Here is a 7,455-nt window from a genome sequence, read left to right as displayed (position 1 = left end):
AAGCAATGATTTAAAAAAAAACTCGTCCAAATTTTAAATTCTCTATTCTATTTTAAATTTTGCACTAGAGCTTTTGAGTATTAAGAATAAAAAAAAATCAATGATTTAAACTACACTTTCATTTTTGTTTTTGTTCACATATCAACAGAGACACACATATAATATGCATATTAAATATATGCACTTGACATTGAATAGGACGCCTCGTCGTCGTCCATTGACCTTAAAATACGTCTTCTGAAGGCGCTTGTTATTTACGAACATGACCTAACAAGTAACAACGCATCATATTATAGACTGTACAGAGGTCGCATCCAAAAAATCAATATACTATTAGTACCTATATTATTATATTTATTTTAGATACCGTCGTCTGCTAATATATTATCTATCAATATTATAGTGATGGACAGTATGTTCGAAAACAGCTTGCTATTACTCGAATAGTCAATACAATATGCCAATAATAATTTAACATCCGCGCGCACCGCGGTCGTAGTCTTTTGTTTTGAGTGTCCAATTTATTCTAAATAAATTACACGATACGACCGCGTACCTACCTATAGGTACATATATTATACACGAAGACATTTCACGTTGTCCTAAATTTTTTTATATTGTAATTTAGTCCATTTATAACGGGACACATTGTGTGCGACACATATTGTATCGCAACAGATATATCAATTATAATAAATCAGCCTGCCAACAGAACACACGTGCACTTTCTCTGGTCATGTCGCAATCAAACTATATTGCTTTGCGCGCTTTTGCGCAACGCCGCGCCGGATTTAATCTGCAAAAACCACGCGTGTTCACTCTATAGATAAATTATGTGACAGGACGTAATAATAACAGTATAACACAGTCACTAGAAATTATCAAAACTATTATATATTAAAATATTTATATATATAAATTTCATACAGCGTGTAACAGAAACACCTAAAAAATGAAATAACTTTTGTTCTAATCAATATTTCATAACTTTTTTTCTATACAATTTATTGACTCGTACCTTACACGAATAATATGACATTTTTTATTTTTGTATTTTAATACTGAAAATAAAAAAACTTGATTCCAAAAACATTTATGTAAATCAAGTGGTTTGTTTTTATGATTTTTTAAAATGTCAGAATTTTTGAAGTAAAACTCATTAGTTTGAAAATTAATAACTAATAACATTTAAAAAAGTATTTAGATTTTAATTAGTATAGGTACTTATTTAAAAATTCTCCTAAAATTTTTTTATACCTTTTGAGTTTAGTACATGACGATGACTTAAATAAATGTTTTTACAGTCAACATTTTTTAAAACCCAGATTTACAAATTTACTAATGATATTATACATTTTTAAAAAAAAATTTTAAATATGATTTAACATTTTTATTTTCAGTATTAAAAATAAAAATGTTATTATACTTATACAGCGCAAGCGTCTGTAAATTAAAATAAAAAAAAAATTAAAAAAATATTGATTAGAACAAAAGTTATTTTATTGGTCAGGTAGGTAAGAATTATTTTACTTGTATGATAATATATATTATATGCATAGGATGAGTCTAGGTATCAAGCAAGACTACACGATAAACATATTGCAGCAAATTGGTAGAGACCGATCGTCCAAAAATTCGAATACGAACTGAATTTATACTCGAGAGTGTGTGGCTATTGTGTTCACCGTAATACTATAATTAAAACATATTATACGGTGAACCCGATATTATATTATATAGGATCTTAGTGCTCGGATATTTTATCCCCTGTATATAAATTACAATTATGTACAGATAATAATTTTAATATTTACTTGTATAAATCTGTCAGGATAAGTATATATATATATATTAAATGTATTATATTATAATATAATCACACAACTCACTCTCGTGCGGCCGTGCGGAGAAAACTTGATAAAATGTTCCGTATATACCGACTTCTATAGATTATAGATATACGACTTGTCGAAAAGGATAAATTTGGTTCGTCACAGCTGCAGAGTGTATAGTTAGGGTTGTCACGCCTGACGTCTGACGACATTTGTATTCGTCATTTAACTAACTGGCACAACGACTCAGCCTGGATATTTCACAAATTTTATAGGGGGGTATTATAGTCAAGGTTCGATGCCAGCAAACCGACAAACCGCAATGGACCGGACAATTCGAGGTGGTACCTATGTAGAAATTGCTTTACCCATGTATGTCTCAATGGTCCCAATGTTAGTCTACGCAAATAACGTTTTTCGACTAATTTTATTAAAGTTATTAGACAAATTACAAAATTAATACATTTTTGTTTAGTTTAAAATATTGTAATATATAAGTACTCAATTTCAAGCTTTATTTTCCTAAAACAATTAAAAGTAAAATTTAAAATTTCTATTAAGTATTAATCTATTATAAACTATTTTAGAGTTATATATTAATAGTAAATTCTTGAGCATAATGATAGTAAATAAATTAGAAAGCAAATTAATAATTTGTATACAAAAACAGCTTTGAACACGGATACCTTAATTGTTTTAAATACATAAAGGAAAACAAAATTAATTATTTGCAAAGATAAGCATGGTGAAACACCCTGTATAAGGTGTGTGAATCCACTTGTTTCCCAGAGTCCTTGAACGGCACCAACAAAGTGTGAAGGTCGCAGTCATAAAAGATATGGTCCCGTGGAAATATAGGAATATATAAAGCGCGTGCAGAAAATGACCAATTTTTTTACGCAAAGTCAAACTCATTTTCAAGTATAGAATAAAAACGTGTTAAAATCTAAAATATGTTTTAGTTATATTATTTAATCGGCTGAACTACTAAAATTAAATCAACATAGAGTATAAAATAAAGAGACATTTATTTATGGACACCTCCCAGTAGACAAGACTTCTCTAAGGAGACAATTTCAAAATATCCAACCTGATAAATATTTTACGTTGTTTTTTATTAATTATCGGACATAATATCTGTAGTCTGTATAATCTGTGGTGGACGAATTCACACTTTTTAATGTATATGATACACGAGTGTCTGTTAAATATAGTGGTCAATACATTGTACAATTGTAGGTAATAGGCATTAACAGGTTATTTTAGATCCAAAAAAAACATATTCAAATATTTAAACCATATAATATAGCAATAGCAGCATGCTGAGTTATATACCTACAGGTTATAGGTATACACTATAAATTGAGAATAAAAACTCGTGAGTCGTGATGTAATAGCCCATAAACATTTCTTTCATAAACAAATCATATTTAAACATCAATGTTTAGTGTAACTGTTATAAATTATGATTATAATAAAGAATAATATAAGATAATAATACTATTTTATGCGCTGTACCTAGTCTGTAGATCGAAGAACCGTCATGTAAATAGACAATAATAACGGGTATTGTTATCTGTATCTCGCGATATTGTTATCAGAATGAAAATTGTTCATGTCGAGTACTCTATACGTGTTGAATAATACAGTAGATACGTCAAACGAGTTTTACTTTTGCAACAACGGCTATTGGACCCGTCAAAGAGGCCGTGTGTGTCGGTGTGTTTGATCAAGTTCAGGAATAATTAAAAACGCGCGGGCTAGTCACGACACTGGTGGGCTGTTTGGCCTTCTGGGGATAATGTAAATCCAAAAAAAACCGTAATCAACGAGACGGAGGTGTTCTACATAATTTTTCATCATTGATATGAAAAAAGTGTACAGCAATTAGTAAATATTTAATAAAAATTTATGATTTTTGAATATAGGCCATAGGTTAGTTAGATAGACCTAACCACAGAAATTAATCGAACAAATTACTATATAAGAACGTAAATAGGAATAATCAACCAAAAAACGTATTAGAAAATCAAATATTAATATAATTTTGTAATTTACCAGTTGATAATATCTAAAATACATTGGTACACACAATTTTACTAATCTGGCAATTTTTAGGTATTTTATTGTAATTCAAAATACAATATCTATAAGAGACTGAAACTCTGCCATAAAGTATATTATTATTTACCATACATATTAATTCAGTTTTTAAAAAATTGAGGTTAATTTTAAGCTATTTGTACCGTGAACCTATTAACCTATTCACACCGTAACTAGTGTTAATAACAGGTAGTAATATTATATGAAATAATATCATAATACTTAATAACGAAAACAATAATAGTAATATATGGGATATGTGAAATCCGCCGTTTTTGGTATAAACTAATTCAACATATCTTCTGTTACTAAGACTAACAGAAAATTAAATTGCTAATAAGTAGTAATAACAATATAAATATACAATAAAATATTTTTAGAAATATTAATATAGGCTAACAATCTTCGCTTAGAATTTTTTCATATATAATGTTTGAATGATTTATCATTGAATTTAAATTTAACACATCTATTACAGTGACCTACTCAATTACGAGGTACACTGGAAACCTCCTATACAGCGGAGTGACTTGCCCGGTTAGGTTTTTTTCATTAGTTTAAATAGGTTGATTACAAAATGGAACGAAGATTTATGTACTTATATATATTTAATATTTTTATCGTTAGTACAAAACAGAACAACACACACAATTTGCATTTATTAAAATTTAAAATCCAATAACGGTATAGTGTGACATATAAATACAATTATATAAATATTAATTGCACATGACAAGTTGACAACGTTTTAAAATATCTAAACAATGGCTAAGTAATAATATTATAACTAATATATTATTAAAGTTTAAGGGTGAATATTTAAATTTCTGGTTATCACACCCCACACAATATCTATCAGAACCTTAACACCGCAATGCTATACAGAAAACTAAAAAACAAACGAATACCTAATACCATATTGGCAATTAGAGTTCATTTGTTAGTTTTCAAATTATAATAATACAAATGTTTTAATCTAGAATATTTTAATAATCAAGATATATCACGGATATTTGGTCGACAATAATCTGTTTACTGTTACAAAAACCCAGTAACATTCTTCCTGTACATGTACAATGTACCTACTACAGATTACAAACCCCATTTCAACAATCAACACGTAATAATATAATACAATGGACATATAACATAATAATATATTTGTCATATTTTAATATTTTACACAGTGGCGCATAATATATAAGTTATTGGTTACGATGTCAACAATAGTGAGAAATAAGAGGTTTTGCGGGAATACATATTTTTAAATAACTATATCTTGACTACCCTCGAATCTCCGATGCGTATCTTATGTGATTAGAAGACGGCGACGGCATCGGTGGCCTCGAAAGGTCAAACCGTAAGTATATGTTTATGTGTTTGTTTCTACTGGACATCCTACTGGAATATAAAGATTTATAAAAAAATACATATTTTTTTATGCGGCCGTTTTATATGTGTTATATACACGTTAATGTGTCCACCGGACTTCCAAAACGGGAGGACCGGTGCCTCGTTTGCAAACCAGTATTTTCAGCAGCCAAATGTCATTCCATCGGGACTGCACAATTCCGTTCATTTCATCTCTCCATTATGTTAATGTTGCCGGCAAAACCGGTCACCCAAAAGTACAAGTATGACCCAGTACACGCGCGCTTTCCCCCACTCGATAGGACATCTACAAGGGGATAAATCCTTTATAACTATACACACACACACGCGCCCGCGCGCGCGCGCACACAGATTTTATTATAATAAAATGTATTATATCGTATTGAGTTTCTAGACATGTCCTCAAGAACATCATCAATGACCCACCCAGCGGTGGTTTCTCCGCAAGTGGATTAATATAGGTACCCATAGAGTTTCCGCTCTACATCTTACTAAAAATCGAACCACAAACCATCCACTAGCCAAATCAGCCTAACTAATCACTAATCTAAGGCTGTATTCACGATTATTAGTGTCCGACAATAATAAAAATAATCATCTGACAACGCTTAACACCAACATAGTAATGACTGTTGATAGAATACCGAACAATTATTTATTTAACACGCCGAGATCAATAGGTATACTAGTACTTGTAAATTGTAACGAGCTATATCGTCTCGATTTCTGAATTCAGATTTGGACAATTTATACCCGACCGCAAATAATATTAATCATAATCGATCACCGTCAATAGTTTTAAATTTCGAAACCAGTTATTCGAAGCAACGACATTAACGAGAGGGTTCGAATTGTTTCATTTTTACATAAATCTTAAAATTGTAATTGACTCGTTTCCAATTTGGTAAATTAGGTTCCGGAATTTCGGTAGATCGACATTTCTGTATCTATACGTAACTAGTAACTATTGAAGTGGAAGAAAAAAATTATATATAATGTAGAACTATACAGTACATTATTAATATATAAATTACATAAGTAAGAATAAATGTATAGTACGCAAATATTGAGAATTTTTAAATAGAACATTTAAAATGTTTCAATATTGTGTGTATTTTTTACATACAAATAATTCAACTCTAATAGCCATATATATATATATATATATATACTATGTAAATTACAAACATAAATTAGATCTATATGCATAATATGATGGATTTATGATGATGAAAGTAAATTATTGTAAATTAATTGATATATAGGTACTATAATATACTAGCATTTTTTCACTTATTTAATGAACTTTAGAATTATTGATATTCCGAGGTTTTGTTAATTTAATGAATATTTGTTTTAACTACACAAATATATTATTATATATTTTTGTGGATAAAGTATATTTAAATATTGACTGTTAATATTAATGACCATTTGTATCATATAATTTTCTACTTAATGTTACCTATATTTTAAGTTAGTAAGACATTGACTATATTGTTGAGTATTGAAATTAAAAATAATTTCATCATCGATTTTAAGATACTAATAAAAACGGTTGGATATAAGATTATTATTTTTGAGGGTGTTTAATAAAGGTTAAAGGGAACGTTTTGAACATGATAAATGTGTCTAAAATGTTTAATAAACGAAAATAATATAGATTATTTGTGAGAAACGCATAAATCCTAATTGAATTTGATTTTAAAACAGGCGTACCTACTACACATCAAAATCCTTTTAAATTCACCAATTTTACGTGGTTTGACGAATAATCGATCATAGAGAAATATAATATTTGTTATAGGCTCAAAGTAGTCGTATATTAAAAAAAAATACATGTATATATAATTAAAATATTATTTAATGCACGTGTTTAAATTATTTTTATTGCTATTGGAGAAAATTTTAACCGCACATAAATCCCGGTGTCTTGGCATGTTTACAATCGTTTACCCGGATCTTAAGCGGGTGCCCGTTTTTCCTCGATAACACTCGTCAGTTCCCCGTAAAAAAAAATATAAAACCAGCTTGTACTGCACGCGTGCTAGTCTTCCACCAGTGGCTCTCTCGGGTAACCCATAATATTATGCATTTATACTATAATAGGTATTAAGTATGTACATAA

This window comes from Acyrthosiphon pisum, chromosome A3, assembly GCF_005508785.2.
Source record: "Acyrthosiphon pisum isolate AL4f chromosome A3, pea_aphid_22Mar2018_4r6ur, whole genome shotgun sequence".
In the NCBI taxonomy this organism is placed as follows: domain Eukaryota; kingdom Metazoa; phylum Arthropoda; class Insecta; order Hemiptera; family Aphididae; genus Acyrthosiphon; species Acyrthosiphon pisum.
The sequence above is the reverse complement of the archived record's forward strand: the minus strand, read 5'-3'. Positions refer to the sequence as shown.